Source organism: Pteropus alecto, unplaced genomic scaffold, assembly GCF_000325575.1.
Source record: "Pteropus alecto unplaced genomic scaffold, ASM32557v1 scaffold157, whole genome shotgun sequence".
In the NCBI taxonomy this organism is placed as follows: domain Eukaryota; kingdom Metazoa; phylum Chordata; class Mammalia; order Chiroptera; family Pteropodidae; genus Pteropus; species Pteropus alecto.
This window is the reverse complement of record NW_006440626.1, coordinates 4,005,911-4,022,859: the sequence shown is the minus strand read 5'-3', so window position 1 is coordinate 4,022,859 and position 16,949 is coordinate 4,005,911. Positions and strand designations below refer to the sequence as shown.

Sequence of the window (16,949 nt, the reverse complement as noted above, 5' to 3'; positions counted from 1 at the left end):
ACCCGCGTGTCCCCGCGTCCCCGCCCGGCGCGGGGGCGGCCTCCGGGAGGCGGCATGTCCTGGCCTAACCGGAGGTGGGCGCTGCCGGCGCCCGAGCTTAAGTGCCCGGGGGCCGCGAGCCCGAATGCGTCCCACTCCGGCAGCTGGAAAATTTTAGAGAGAAAACGCACCTGATGCGGGCTTTTTTTTTTTTTTTAAAGACCAGCTGTCTGGGGCACATTCACGCAGCAAACTTTTCCTCAGGTGTAACTTGTGATTTTGCGTTAAAGATGCGGGTCGGGGGCCCGAACGACAGGCGCAAATTCAGGCCGAGACTCGGAACACACTGTAATATTGTTTGTATCTTAACGTTGGGGAAATTGAGGCATGTATTGGCTAGGATCACCCACTGTGGTTAGGATTGAAATTTGGAAAATTATTCTTCTACTTAGTTTAGTAATCCAGGATGCTTCTTATATGAAGAGAAGACGACCTATTAAAGTTTCTTTTCAGTGATGAATGACTGTCATATTGGGCAGTCTTGTGCAGCATGTGAGATTTTTGGTGAGTTGATGGCTCTTTTTTTTTTTTTGGTGGGATATTTAGAGGTGCCCTTCTGCCGTATTCTTTCTTGGCAAATTCAAGTTCCTAATCAGGTTTTTAAAAAATGAATTTTCAACTTTGACTTGTTTACTTGTAACTTTAATGATTATGTTTGTGATTAAGTTTGTAGATACACGTGTATTTCCTACTTCCTCATCTCCCAGTTTTCTCTGAACTCTAAACAGTAGATTTATCTTCTTTGTTCTGCAAGATTAGGTTGTAATTGACTCTAAATAAAGGTTATCTTTACTGTCTTGATAATCCTTAGTGCATGTAGCCTTTTCAGTAATTGTCACATTAGCCTGGGCTTTAGTTCTCTTTTTCATATCTTTTTAGGCATGGAGATGTGTGACCTGGGAGGGAAGGGTGTTTCTGTTGATCAGATAATGGGTAACAGGTGAACATGACCAATGGCCAGAGCATGAACTTTAAAAGGCTGTGAATTTGGGATCTTGTCAGGTTGCAGAGAAGTCGGTGAACTAGAGTAGACCTCACAAATTAACTGACAATAGGATGAAATACTGAGAAAGGAACTCAGGAGAGAATCATTACATCGTATGGGCATCTTTTGTGCCTGGAGTGGCTGTTGGGAACACCTGTTGGCTTAGAAACTTAATGTTCTGTGTTTATGTTTTGAGTTTCTTCTTAGTTCTCAATGAGACTTTTGGCAGGAGCCCCAAATTGTGTGCATTTGATGATTCAACATCAATTTCATCTACTTATTTTCCAGACTGTCTCTGTTCCTCAGCTGGTGACATAAGTAATTTTCCATAACAGCCGTTCATGAGCTCATGCCAACTATCACAAGGAGGTGGGATAGCATAGAGGGTGGTACACACAGAAAAAATAAGAATCCTATTTATTTGCCGTCACACAGTGCACATAGACTGAGACAGGATATTTGGACTGAAGCACGAGCTATATGAGAAGGTTGGAACACCACAGTCCAGACTTCCACATACAGAAATAATCGTCAGTACCACTTATTGAATGTCTTCTGTTTGTCAGGTGCTATAGTTGTTACTGGGAGGCGTAGGTATTATCATTCTCTTCTTAAATGTGTGTGAGTTGAAGTATAAATGTTAAGTGAATTTCCTACAGTTACAGTAAGGGACAGGGCCAGAATTCAAATTCAAGCCTGACTCTGATACCCCTGCTCTTTCTACTGTGAATGAAACCGTGCCAACAAATATGTTTGGGTCTTTCTCTTTAAAAAAAAAAAAAGTTTCCTGCGATCACATTTCTCCTTCAAACTATTTCCTCCTCTTCCCTTCTAGATTTGCTCTAAGAAATCAAACTGTGCCCTTCCATTTACTCCATTTACTCCTTAGTTCATTACAGTCTGACTTCCACCCTCAGCTCTATTGAAATTGATCCCATGAGCTCCACTCAGCCATTTATTGAATACCTACTGTATGTACCATCTTCTAGACGTACAAAGAGGTTAAAGCATGGTACTTGCCCTGAAAGAGTTTAGGGACTAATGAGGAAGAAAAATCCATACATGTCAGTATGATACGTTAACTGCTGACTGAGCAATCTTTTCTCTTGGGAGTTGGGGGGGGAATGCTTCACTGAGAAAGTGACACTGGATTGTCAACAGCGAGAAACCCTAAATCGTTCTGGGCAGTGGTGTCACGACTTATAGCAGAAGCTGTATCTCACCAGTGAGAGATGATTCAGGTGAAATATACAGTGTAGGCTTTAGAGTCTAACAGACCTGGGAACTGAACCTTATTCTTTCTAATACCTGCCTGCAACATAAGCTCTAGGAAAGTAAAGTCTTTGTCTTTTTCACCACCTCACCCCTATCTTCTAGAATAGCAGTAGGTAATCCATAAATATTTGTTGAATGACCATCTCATAGGATGTTGTGTTCAGTAGATGGTAGGTCCTAGCACTCAGTATTATATGGCAGAAAAAGTGAGGCTTCCTTTCAGTGGCTTATGAACTGATTTTGAAGACTCCATTGTTTGAATAGTATACATATAATCACCTCCCCTTTTTGAACATTTAGGCTCGTTACTTCATTGATCACAATTCATAAATGAGGAGAAAGACTCACTTCACTTTGAGGCACAGTTAGTGTTAACTGTCTTCATGTCCAGCTTTATTGCCTCTCTTCCAGTTATAAACACATTCCTCCTTTTTCTAAGTGTGATGTAGGTTTTGTATGTGTTTTTTTCTGTGCTAATGATGTGAACAATTTGGGAAGATAACTTCTTTAGAATCATTAAATAGCCTTATCAATAGGAGTAACATTAGAAAAGAGATTGAAAGCACCAATCCAGTTATCAGAGGCTTGTACTTGAGAAAGGCCTAAGATTAGGGCTGAGATTTTTTTTTTTTAACAAAGTGATAAGATTATTTCTGCCTCCTAGATATCTACTTAGCCTTCTAGCTGACATTCTAAAGACATGAAACAACTGATCATTTTCCTCTTCTTGTGTTTGAGTTTCATTTGTAAATATCCTTAATTTGTGTGACTTGAAATTAGGGTTAAAGTCCAAATACCACTTTTTTAAAAAACTTTTTTTAAACTAGGTTGTCAGGCTCCAGAGTTTGTGCTCATAACTCCTACTTCATAGGGTCGTTTTGAAGTAACCTATGTAACATGTCTGACAGGCAGTCCATAAGCGCTAGCTAGTATCGTTAGCTTTAAGGTGATGAAGCATTTCACATATTTTTTAAAGTTTGATTGTCAAAAGTACAACATGTTGTGACATCACTGTCTTGTAGATGGGAACTGAGGCATAAGTTTGGCCATTTGTCCAAGGTCATACAGCAAGGATGAAGGCTATACCCTGGTTTTGCCCCTCGTCTACACCTGGGTTCTCATGTTGCATTTGGGGCATCACATTTTGAGAGTGTAGTGGACGTGTGTTGTTTTGGCCTGCCCAGCATCCAGTCCAGGTTTTTCTGAGAATAGCAGCTCAATTTTGTTTTGGGGAAGCACCTGACCAAGTAGGTGGTGGCCACATAGCCCAGGTTAGGCAAATTGATGCGTTCCTCCTCTTATTTGAATCTTAGGTTGAATGACAGTTCCAGTCACAGGTCTTTCATCCAACGATAGATTAATTCCTAATATGTAGATGCTGGAGCTACTCCGTTTTTTGTTCTCAGAGACCCGATTCTTCAGTTTTTCCTCAGTTCTTTGCCCTCCCTCATATCTTTCCAGTACATTCTAAGATTACATAATTTGTTACCCAGAGTCAGTTTTTGTGACTTGGAGCTGAGACTCCCTTAACTTACTGTTACATGGCATGAGGCCATGCCACTTAGAAAAGAGTTAAAATAACTGGTTAACTTTAATCTAAAGAGAAATCTCAGAGAAGCCCCGAAGGTCATCGTCAAGTGTCTGAAACATATAGTGTACAAAGTGTCCCTAAGAAGAATAAAGAAGTAGACATTACCAGCAAACAGATTTCTGCTCAAGTTAAAGTCCCCAGTTGACAAGTGCAGCCATACTAGTCAGTGTAGTAGAGAGGGACAACTTAGGAGTCAGTTCTGACTCACTGATGTGGGTCTCTCTGGTTTCCTCAGGTTTGGTAAATGATCAGTAAATAGTATGTTTCCATCTTTCATTGGTCTCTCCCTTCTAATACCTCCATCCATTCACTGCCACAAAGTAAACAGAATTGGATTACTGTGCTTTAGGGTTATTATGTATATTATATCTGCAAATGAAAAATTCCCAGTATTATATAGATAGTATGACCAAATAAATTACTTAAAGATAAGATAGTGTGTTGACTTCTGTGGTTTAATTATATGAGGAGCAGGGACAGGTCTGTGCAGTACCTTGCTTTTGCTTTCGTTGTCACCATCCAAGTATTGCCAGGCTATAATTCTTAGGGGAATGATCCTGGGAGGGACTCAGGGAAGTAACCAGTTTACCTTGGAAGATAAATTATTTTACAGGAAGACCTGGAATAGATGAGCATGCTTCAGAAATCTGCACAGCAGAGCTTCATTTAACTGGTGCTTCTGTGCAGGAAAGGGGGAGCCTTACCTAGGCTTGCAGAATTCTGGGGCGAGGTTTCTGTTTCCTGGTTTGTGTTTCCACAGTCTGTGCTCTGCCTTGCACAATCAACCCTAACTACTGCCTAAAGGAACACACTCTATCTCTGTCACAAAGAAAATATTGACTCAGGGAAGGGAAAGCAGTCCCAGCTGTGAGCTTGTGAGAGCGGAGCTCAAGGTAGAGTTGATTGCTGGAGTCGTTTTGTTCTTCTGCTGATGCCAGTTTTGGGGGAGGCAGTTGAGAAATTTGGATAATATAGTGAGTCTTCACTCAGATGTCTTTGGCACTAAGGGAGATAAAGAGTGATATGAATAATAAGCATGTTTTCAACAAGAACGGCCCGGGTGACTGGAGCAGGGAGCCATTTCTAGAAGGTTAGTGCCACTAGCTGCCTTGTGGTGTTTGGTGGGGCCCAGGTTTTGAGACTTTCTTTACATATCGAGTAATTGTTTCATTTAGCAGCATGCTCCGAGAGCAAGCAGGTGGGTTTCAAGGTCTGAGAGAAGTATGCTCTAGCTAGAGCCTAGTGTGTGTGTTGAGGGTGAATGACAGGTAGGTATTGAGAGGTGAAGCTGGAATTACAGTAGGGACTGCTAGGTCATGCAGGGTCATATAAGCCAAGTTAATAAATTTGGACTTTTCCTAAAGTCAGAGGGAAGAAAAAATGGGTTTAAAGAGAAGGAAATGATTAGTCGCATTTCTCCGGCTACAGAGTAGAGTAGACGGGCAGAGGGCAAGACTGGAAGCAGAGGTCCCAGTTGAGACACTTGTAATAACCGTGGTGGTGAGAAATGATGACAGCCCCGACTGGAAAGTAGGAACAGGTTGTAGAGAAGAAGGAAGTTTTAAAAACATTAGGAAAGGGGTAAGAGTCGAGGGGTGGAAGTGGGAAGATGAAGGAGAATCTGTTAGCCATGAGGCCCTGGAGAAGGTGGGTGGGTAGGTGGTGATGCCAGCTTCCTGAGATGGGGACCACGGGAGGAGGGCAAGGTTCACGAGGGGACATGCCGACTTAATTTGGGAGCATGGTAAATGTGAAGAATGCAGATCAGTGGGCCAATGTGCAGCTGGATGTGCCAGCCTGAGGTTCAGACGAATGTGTCCTGGAGATAGAAATTGGCGTCATCTGCCCATAGATGTTCATTGGAGCCATGAGAGTGAACGAGAGTGCCGAGAACTAGAGGAGGGTCTCAGACAGAACATTGGGCACATTCAGAACCAGCAGAGGAGGGGGACCTGGGAAAGGAGACTCAGAAGGAGCAGCCCACAAAGGCAGGAGGAAAACCAAAGGGTTGTGACACTTGCACACTCTGACAAGTGTTACAGTTGAGATGCTCCTGAGGGGTTAGGTGTGGTAAGAACTAAAATGTCTTCTTTGGACCTGATGAAAATCAGCTGCGCTGGATTGATTCTGTAGTAGATCAGGTGTGTGCTGGCAGCGCTAGTAAAGCAGACACAAAACCAAAACAACAAAAAACAAAACGGAAAGAACTTGACAGTGGACATTTATTTTACAGAAACAGCAAAAGTCGTCTTGGAAAAAAATCAAAATGTCGAACTTCCTCATACTTATTTTTATGCCGAATTAAATATGGCAGGGGGTACCTTAATCTTTTATTCTATGATTATCTAAAAGTTTTACATTATTTTTCATGTTAAATTCCATTTAAATAGTTCGAAAATCAAAAGGCACAAAAGACCATTAAGTAAAAAGTCTCTCGGTCGCCCAGCTCCTCTCACATCTAGCCATCTAAATTTTATGTGAAAATTTCCCCCCTTTTAGGCACAGAATGTTTACCATTCTTGTTGTTTTGCTCCTTGCTTTTTCCACTTAGCAGTATATCTTAAAGATCATTCCCTATCAATGCATAGAATAGCAGACCCAGTCTTTTTTGATGGATGTGCACTATTTGATTATGTAGATGTATTATCACTTAACCAGTTCCCTATCAATGGATACTTAGGGTTTCTATTATTTTGCTATTTCCTAATATATTGCTTTCACAAGCAATGCTGTAGTGAATGTCCTTGCATGTGAATCCTTGTGCTGAAGTGTAATTAATTTCCAGAAGTAGGAATTGCTAGACTAAAGGACCTGTAAGTATTTTAATCCAGGTCTGCTTATTAGAGTTCCTGGCACTTAGAAAGTCTGCAATGAATGGTAGCTATCATTAAGATAAATATGCTTAAATAGATGGTATGATGTGTTATGGATAGAACGGATAGGGGCACCTGACACAGACCGGAGGAGGAAACGCCTGAGCTGAGCCTTGGAGAATGAGAAGTCAGCTTAGGTGGAGGGCATTCCAGGCAGAGGGAGCACAAGGAGCTAAGCGCAGGAACTCAGACGGGAGCTTGTGGGACTCCTCCGGCAGTTTGGTATCCCCTCCGTGCATCAAACAGCCCACACCTGTCATGGGTCAAGGCTCTTAGGATGATGAAGGGATTTTACCTTGCAACAACACAATAATGGGATTTAGGGGTATCCTTTTCTTTTTTTCTTTTTTGACCTCACAGATTGCAAGGACCTTGTCGGGTTACAATCCCTTATTTTTTATTTTTTATGCCTACAGTACCTGGTCTTCCTAGGTGGTCTCCCATCCAAGTACTAACCAGGCCCGACCCTGCTTAGCTTCTGAGATCAGACGGGATCAGGCCATCGAGTGGCATGGCCGTAGACGGGGTATCCTTTTCTTAAGAGGCATTTGGTTCTCCCCACACTCCAGGCCTCCCCAGCCCCAGCCGCACAGAGTGTTAATGTCTCGTAGGTCACTTTGTTGTGCAGGATACAGGTCCTCACCTTGTCTTTGGCCTTGCCTTGCCTTCCCCTCAACTGTCCAGGCCACCTGTATTTTCTGTTCTCCCCCAGCTCTAAATTTCTGTTGATTTCTTTTGCCAGGCAATTGATAGATTTCTCCATTCTTCCGATGTATGTCTTCAGGGCTTACCTTCCACCTGTAAGGAGCTTATCAAGATATCTTTCCAAACAAAGGTAAACTCCTTCTCTGGGAAGCATTCTGGAGCCAGCTATTAAGAGAGTAATTTTCCACTGTGCTGTAATTATAATGTACAATTTTAAGTTTACTTTAGGGGTCATTAGGTTAATTACCTTGCTTCAAGTGGCATCATATTAAACTCGAATACCAATAATGTGTTAACCTTAATCTTATATTTTGAATTCTGTTTACAAAGCTGACACTATAAAGTAGAAAAAGACTTTTTAAAAACCTAAATCTTCTCCCAAACAAGACAGATGTGTTAATGTCATTTAAAAAATCTTTAGGAGAGTTCCTCACAGTGTTGTTTTTATTGCAAAAACTGCTGTTAGATGCTTTACTGTCATATTGACAGATGACTAGAGTGGTAAATTGTAGAACACATGACTATAAAGACTACATAATTACTAGGGAAATGCTAATACTTCAGTGGAGAAAAAATATTTTAAAACCAATACTAGGAGAACTGTGTATTATATATGTAGAAAAAAAACCAAGAGAAGAGCATAGAAGAGAAGAAAATGTGACTGGGATGGCAAACTTAGGACAGAATTAATTTTTTTTTTTAATTTCCATTACTGTTTTTGTGTTAGTATAATTATAAAACTCAGAAGAGCGACCACAACTTACTTCCAGCGATAAACCCAGATGACTGTGTTTATAATCCAGATTTTCTTCTGACCTGAAGCTTAAATTTATCCTGCTACCATTTAAACGTATCATTTGTGTTTGCATCTTATTGTGTTCTCAGCGGAAAAGAACGAGCCACGGTCCCCCGTGACCTCAACTCAGGTTGTGGCCGGGGACCAAATGCCTGGGCTGTGAAGGAAACCCAGGGCACACGGAGGCAGTTCTGTGAAAGTAGACTTGGAAATAGCATTTTTTCCCTGAAAGCCTGACTTACAAACTGCTGCACTTTTCTAGTCTCCTAGTTTGTAAGCGTCTCTTTTCCTTTAAACTTCCTTTCGTGGCTTTTGCCTTGGGGAAAGTACTGCCTTTCAGTGTAATAGAAAGCAACAGCAACCCCATGAGAAGTCACACACCTGGGAACTTCTTTACAGCCTTTAAAAAGGAAGCAAAAACAATGGCTTGGAAACCGAATTTTCAAGTGTTGTCAGTTCTTTTTCCAGGATTACTTAGACTATTGGGAGAAACTTGTTATAGTCATTTTAAAAGGTAAAGTGACAGATTTTACCTTTTAGCAGCTTAGGGAGTCCCTGACTTCACAGGTTGCTGAGATGTCAGATTCGTGCGGAGTGGTGTTAGCAAAGTGTTAGTTCTACGAGGGAGAGAGAAAGGAATCCTTTTCACAGTTACGGATAAGCGACTTCTAACAGTTTTGCTCCTTTTATTTTTCACTTTTGCTTTCCTTGGCTTCGTGTAAACAGACCCCTGAGGAGGTGGATGTTTGAGGTGATAAGTAGTAGCTCCGTCAAGGGAAGAACAAGGCAGGGTTTGGAGACGCTGCGCACACAGCTGCTGTACGTCCAGGGCGTCACCCGTGGACCTCAGGAAAAACTCTTGGAGGGTAGTTTTTATTCCTCAGTGTTATATCTTTAAACTGTAATTTTTTAAATTGAGGTCTAATTCATGTACAATAAAAGTCACCTTTTTGAAGTATACAGTTTAGAGGTTTTTCAGTATATTCACTGTGTTGTGCAATTATCACCACTGTCAAACTCCGGAATATTTTTATCCCCCCCACCCCTGAAAGAAACCCATTAGCAGTCGTTCCCCATTTTCCCCTCCCTCCAGCCTCTGGCAACCACTAATCAACCTACCAGCAATATGCGTCCCGTCTCTGTGGATTTGCCCATTCCAGGCATTTCATGTAAATGGAATGGTACAATATGTGGTCTTTTGTCACTAGCGTCTTTCACCAAGTGTGTTTTCAAGGTTCATCCATGTAGTAGCATGTACTTCATTTCTTTTTATGGCCAAATACTACCCCATCGCGTGGATATACACATTTTATATTCATTGATGGACATTTGGAAGTTTCCACTTTGGGGCTACTGTAAATAATGCTGCTGTGACATTTGTGTGCAGGCTTTTGTGTGATGTAATTATTTTTAAACAATACTTCTATAATTTTTCAAAAAAGAAAACATTAAATATCAAGTCCAATAAACCCCATATTCCTACCACCTAAACCAGCCATAATTCATGTTTATGTTACCTTCAGCATGTACGTATTATATTTTAAATGGTTGAAATCATGTTATCTTGATGTTGATGACTCCATTCTTCTATTCCCTCTCAAATAGGCCTTTCACCCTCACCATTAAAAATTAAAGCTCCTGTCAAGATCACTGACAACCTCCAGCTTGCCAAATGAGTAATTCTCCATCTCCGTACTGCTTCTAAGTGGCATGCGACACTGATGATCACCCCCTCCTTCTGGAAACACGTTCTCTTGATTTCTACAGCACCGCATACTGCAAGTGTTCCGTCTGCTTCAGTGGCTACTTCTCAAATTTTATTTCCTGTTTCTTTTTCTCCCTAACCTCTACGTGCTGGAATGTTACTGGATTTGGTCATAGGCCTCCTACTCTGCATTCTCTCCTCAGCCGTGACATTTAGTCCTAATGATTCCCAAATTCACACCTCCAGTTCTGACTTTGGTGAGCTTTATACTCATGTATACTGTCGCCTACTTGACATCTCCACTGAGAAGTCAACTAAGCATCCCAACTTCACATGGCCAAAGCAGATCTCCTGATTTCTAACCCTGAAATCTGCTCTCCTCTGAGTCTTCCCTGCACAGTTGCTTAGGTCAGAAACCTTGGGAGACGCCATTGATTCCTTCCTTCCATTGTCTATTGGTGCATCTCCAAATTATATCCAGAATCTAGTTACTTGTCACCATCTCAGCTGCTTTAGTCCAAGGTACCATCTCTCAGTGGACAGCTGTAATAGCCTCCACTCTTCCTCCGGAGTTCATGCTCCATCATAGCAAATGTGGTTTCTTCAAAACCCTAAATCAGAGACCATGTCACGCCCCTGCTCAGAGCTCTCCAGTGGCTTCTCATTAAAATAAAATCCAGAGTCTTTGCCATGGGTAGAAGGCCCTACATAATCTAGCTCCTGCCTCCACTGCCGTCTGCTACTTTGCCCCTCACTGCTCTGCCTCAGACAAACTGGACTTTTATTTCTCCAGTGTCAGAAACTTTCTGTTCTTTCAGGTCATTTCCTCCACTTGGGCTGCCCATCTAGGTCTCTGCATAGCTGGCTCCTTGTCATCATTCTGACATAAGCTGAAATGTCATCTCAGAGAGGCCTTCCCTGACCACCTATCAAAAATAGTACTTCTGCCCCTGCCTATTATTCTGTAACCTATCCTGTTGTTATTTATACACCTACTTTTTTCTCCTATAATTTTAAAAAACTTGAGGTATAATTGAAATATATTAGTTTCAGGTATACAACATAAAGATTTAATTTGTATACATTGCGAAATGAACACAATAACTAATTAACATCTGTCACCTTAAATAATTACAAAAAAAATTTTATGACAACTCTTTAAAATCTCTCTTAGCAACTTTCAAAGGTGCAATGCAGTATTATTAACTATAATCACCACTCTGTACATTACATCCCATGACTTACTTTATAACTAAAAGTTTGTACCTTCACCCATTTCTCCCCCCCAACCCCCAAAAACACACACCTCTACCCCCTGCTTCTGGCAACTACCGATCTGTTTCTGTGTCTATGAGCTTGGCTTTTTCGGGGTTTTGTTTTTTTGTTTTTTTTTTGTTTTTTTTAGATTCCACATGTAAGTGAGATCTTACAGTATTTGTCTTTTTCTGAGTTATTCCTTGTTTACTTATTTTAACTTATTTATTGTTTGTCACTAAGAGCTGTGTGACAACTATTAAGGACCTACTACATGCCATGTATTGTGATACATATTTACTTACATTTTCTCATTTGTCATCTCTGTTTTATAGATGAGAAAACGTCGGTTTACAAGAGCAAGAACTTCGTCCATCTTGTTTTACTGCTATGCCCCTAGCACATGGAACTGTGTCTAGCTCATGGTAGTTGCTCAGAAAATGTTTATTGGTTGGATAGTTGACTGAAAGGCTCCCAAATTTATATTTCCAGTTCTGTGTCTCCTTGAAGATGTAAACTTAAGTCTATCTAATCACCTATATAACATTCCCACTTGGATTTCTAAGCAACATTTAAATTATCTCACAAGTCTTAACTCCTGTGTGGCCTAAGCCTGTTTCTTTTCCCCTTTTCCCTATGTTAGAAAATGGCATCACCATAAACCCAGAAGTTCCAACTAGAAACCTAGGCCTTGCTGTTGATTGCCCCCTCTCCTCATTCCCCACATCCAACCAGCTACAAGGACCATCGGTTCTACTTCTGATTATATCTCGAACCCACTGGTGTCTGTTCATCTCCACCTCTGCTGTCACCACTCAGTCTTACTCCCCATCATCCCTTTCCTGGACTTTGCATTTTCAGACTTGTCTCCCCACATCCATTCTTGCCACTCTATGAGCCATTTGCCACACAACAGCTGAAGTGATTTTTTAAAAACATGTTTACCTATCATCACCATGTTGAGGACCCTTTTGTGGGATCGCATTGTCCTTAAAATCTGAATCCTTCATTGTGGCCTACAACCCCTTGGTGATCTGGGTGCCTCTCCAGTTTCCATTGCCCACCTTGTTCACTGTGTTCCAGTTACCCTGGGCTCCTTTCTGCTCCTCCAAGGTCTTCCCCACCTCAGAGCCTTTGGACTTGCCATTCCTTCTGCCCATGGCTCTCTGCCCCTAGATCGTTGCAGGACGGGCTTCTTATCCTTCAGGTTTCAACTCAGATAGCACTTCAGAGATTTCTTCCTTGGGTTCCATATCACATTAGCCTTTTTTTTTTTTATTCAGAGCACCTAGCACACTCTGGAATGCTTATTTATTTATCCATCTATCTGTTGTCCGTTTGATTTCCCCCCTCTAGGTTGTAAATCATTCTTGCCCTAGTGCATAATATGTGTTGGAGAAATATTCAGAGAATGAATGAATGAATGAATGATATACATATTTCTGGGTGTAAATACTATATGTTTTCCCTTAATGTTGGATCATAAATATCCATAAAGAAATAAGTATTCATATTTCTTTAGTCCCCATAATTGGAATTCTTTTTATACTCTTGTGTCTGGTAGATTTTACTAAGCATACTGTTTCTTCTTTTATGTTATTAAGGTATAATTTACATACAATAAAATTCACCCCTTTTAGTGTGAAGTTCTGCATGCTCTGACAAAAGCATACGGTCACGTAATTACCAACCCAGTCAGGATACAGAACAGTTCTCTCACCCTAAAGACTTGCCCCGTGTCATACGTAGTCTGCTCTTCCTACTGCTCCATCCAATAGAAACCACTGGTTTGTTTTCTGCACCTATAGTTTTGTCTTTCCAGAATGTTGTGTAAATGGAATTATGAAGTATGTAATCTTTTTAATCTGGCTTCTTTCCTTTAGCATAATACATCTGAAATTCATCCATGTCACTAAGTATGCCAGTAGTTCATTACTTTTTTTTTTTTTTGGCCGAGTAGTATTCCATCATACAGATGTACCTCAGTTCTTTATTGATTCACCAGTTAAAAACCATTTGGGTTGTTTTCAGATTCTGGCAATCTCAGATAAAGCTATATACCATTTTGCACTCCTGCCAGCAGCCTGTGAGAGCTCTAGCTGCTCTGCACCCTCATCAGCATTTGATACTGTCAGGTTTTGGTGTTGGTAATGTTGTGGCTTTCATGTGCATTTTCTTAATGGCGAATGTTGAGTATCTTTCTGCATTCTTGTTTGTCATCTGTATATCTTTTTTGGTCAATCTCAGATAAAGCTATATACCATTTTGCACTCCTGCCAGCAGCCTGTGAGAGCTCTAGCTGCTCTGCACCCTCATCAGCATTTGATACTGTCAGGTTTTGGTGTTGGTAATGTTGTGGCTTTCATTTGCATTTTCTTAATGGCGAATGTTGAGTATCTTTCTGTATTCTTGTTTGTCATCTGTATATCTTTCTTGGTAATATTTCTGTTCAAATATTCCCCCCTTTTTTTTTTTAATTGGATTGTTTCCTGCTTACTGAGTTTTAAGAATTCCTTATATTCTAGATACATGTCCTTTATCAGATATGTGATTTGAATATATTTTCTACCACCTATGGCTTCTATTTGATAAAATTTATCAAATTTTTTAGTTTTATAAATCATGCTTTTAGTGTATTATCTAAGAAATCTTTGCTTAACCAAGGTCACAAACATTTTTTCCTGTATTTTCTTTTAGACATTTTATAGTGTTGGTTTTCCTTTTAGATCTATTACCTATTTTGAGTTAATTTTTGTATATGGTGTGAGGGTACTGATTAAGGTTCTTTTTTTTTTTTCCCAAATGGCTGTCCAGCTTTTCTAGGATCATTTATTGAAAAGACCATCCTTTCTCCATTAAATTGCCTTTGTATTTTTGTTGAAATTTGATTGTATTCATTTCCTAGGGCTGCCATAACAAAGCACCACCAGCCAGGTGACTTCGAACAACTGTGATATTATCTTACAGTTTGGGAGTCCCAAAGTCTGAAGTCGGGGTGTCGGCAGGGCCGTGCTCACTCTGAAACCTGTAGGGGAGGGACCCTTCCTTGCCTCTCTCAGCTTCTGGTAGTTCCAGACTGTCTTTAGCTTCTTCAGTGTCTGCTTCACGTAGTGTTCTCCATGTGTATCGTCACTTCATCTTCCCTTTATATATGTCTGTGTCCAAATTTCTCCTTTTTATAAGGACACCAGTCATATTGGATTAGGGCTCATTTTAATGATGTCATCATCTTTAGTTGGCTAAATCAGCAAAGCCTCAATTTCCAAATAAGGTCACATTCTGAGGTCCTGGAGGTTGGAACTTCAGCATCTTTTGGGGAGACACAGTTCAATCCATCACATCAGTTCACCATCACGCGGGTCAGTTTCTGGATCACCCATCCGTTCCCGTGATCTCAGTGTCCTTCGCCAGTGCTGCCCTGCACTGTCGCTTTATAGTAAGCATTGAAATCGGGTAGTGAGAGTTTTCCAACTTTCTGCTTTTTCAAAATTGTTTTGAGTGTTCAGGTTCCTTCGTCCATCTATTTAAATTTATTTATTTATTTATTTTAATCTATTTACATTTTAGAATCAGGTTGTCAGTTTCTCCAAGAAATTCTTCTGGGATTTTGACTGGAATTACGTTGAATCCTTTCCTTGTACCCAACCTTAGGGGAGAGTATTCGGCCCTTCTTCTTTAGGTTTGATGTTAACTGTAGGATTTTTGTAGTTACCTTTTATTAGGTTAAGTCAGTTTCCTTCTATTTCTAGTTGCTGAGAGTTTTTTTGTCATAAATGAATATTGACTTTTGTCAAATGCTTGTTCTGCATCTGTTGAAATAATCGTATAGTTTTTTTCTTTAGTCTGTTGATGTAGTGAATTACATTGATTGATTTTTAAATATTGAACGAGTCTTGCAGTCCCAAGATAAATGCCACTTGGTCATGATGGTATTGTTCTTTTTGTGTATTATGGAACTTACTGCCATAAAGTTGTTCTCTTATTCTTTTAATGCCTCTAGCATCTATAGCGATATATCCTCTTTCATTCCTGAAATTGACAGTCTGTCTTCTCACTTTTATTCCTGTTAAGTCTCATCAGAGGTTTATTGATCTTCTCAAAGGAGCAGATTTTGGTTTCATTAGTTTTTTCTCTTTTCTTTTCTTTTTTTTTTTTTTTTTGGTTTTCTACTTCATTGATTTCTGTCATCTTTATTGGTTTTGGATTAAATTCATTAATAAATCCAAGAACTTAAATAATGGACAAATTCCTTGCAAGTACATAAACTACCGAAGCTCATTCAAGAAGAAAAAAATAATCTTAAGACTTAATAGACTTATTAAGAAACTGTGGTAGGAAACCTTTCCACAAAGAAATCTCCAGGCATACAAGGCTTCATTGGTGATTTTTACTCAATATTTAGGGAAGAAATAATACCAATTTCTAGTCAAACTCTTCCTGAAAATTGAAGAGGGGAACAACTTCCCACATCGTTCTTTAAAGCAAACATCATCCTGATACCAAAACCAGAAAAAGGCACAACTAGGAAAGAACACTACAGATCAAATATCCTTTGTGATCATAGGTGCAAAAATTCTAAATAAAATTCCACAGTATATAAAAAGGATAACACATCACAACAACCTAGTGTGGTGAGCGTCAGGTGTTATTCCTCGTGTTCCTTTCAGGTGGTCCTTTTCCCAGCCTTGGGGAGCCTCCTCACACACACGCTCTGGCCAGCATTCAGGTGAAGATTTGCGGGTACCCTCTGCAGGTTTCTGAGCTCTTCCTGCCCCAGCCTCTCCTCCGTTCTCTGCTCTGTACTCACGCAGCTCTGGCCTCCAGCTCTCTCTCCAGCTCCCGGGCCAGCTCCTGGCACTGCAGCCTGCAGGTGGCAGCTGGGGGACCGTCATTCTCTCCCAGGATTCAGTGTCCTGTGCTGCCTGTCATCCAGTGTCTGAAAATCACAGTTTCATGTATTTTTCCAGCTTTTTAGTTGTTCGAGTTGGGAAAGTAAATCCAGTCCTTGTAACTCCATTTTAGCCAGATGCGGAAGTCTGTAGTTGGAATGTGAAATGACTAAATCACATTTTTTGCGTCAGTATACCAAAATCTGATGAATTTCCCTAATGTTTAACATTGAAATGATTTTCATGTTTTTGTTGTATAGGTAATGCTGAAGTAAACCTTTTGGTGCACATAACCTTTTTGCTTTAATTAAATTATTTCCTTAAGTTTCCAGGAGAATAGTTATAAAAGATGTGAAAATATTTGTAGATATTCCATTCCCAAGGGAATGTATCAATTTACAGCTTTATTTTTTTAATAGTATTATTTTCTTAAAAAAATAAAATGTATTTTTAACTTTTAAAATATGTATATTTACATGTATATACACTTGTAAATATGTATGTATACTTGTATATATGTATGTACATACTTAGTAATATGTATATACAAGTAATTATACCAACATACACACATTCATATGTGTATACATGTATATATACACATATATTTGTGTGCTTCCATCACCAAAGGGGACAGACATTGGCTCTCTGGGTCTCAAGTTCACAACTTCCAAGAAGATATTTATTGGGTCAGGTGTTCACACCTGGTCTGATCATGTTGGCACTATTGAGTGTTGTGATTGGCCCAGCTCAGATCAGTGCTCGCCACGAACCAATCACCTAGGCTCAGGAAGATAGAGTCCTATAAATATCAACAGCTTCCCAGAACCATGCAGT

General features: G+C 40.2%; 1 protein-coding gene and 1 pseudogene across 2 annotated transcripts in view; one reads left to right on the top strand and one right to left on the bottom strand.

Annotated features, from left to right (window-relative positions):
- The window catches only part of SGSM3 (small G protein signaling modulator 3), a 33,553-nt gene that overhangs the window by 371 nt on the left and 16,233 nt on the right, over positions 1-16,949 (top strand). The window lies entirely within an intron of this gene.
- Positions 7,171-7,286, bottom strand: LOC112484279 (annotated as a pseudogene).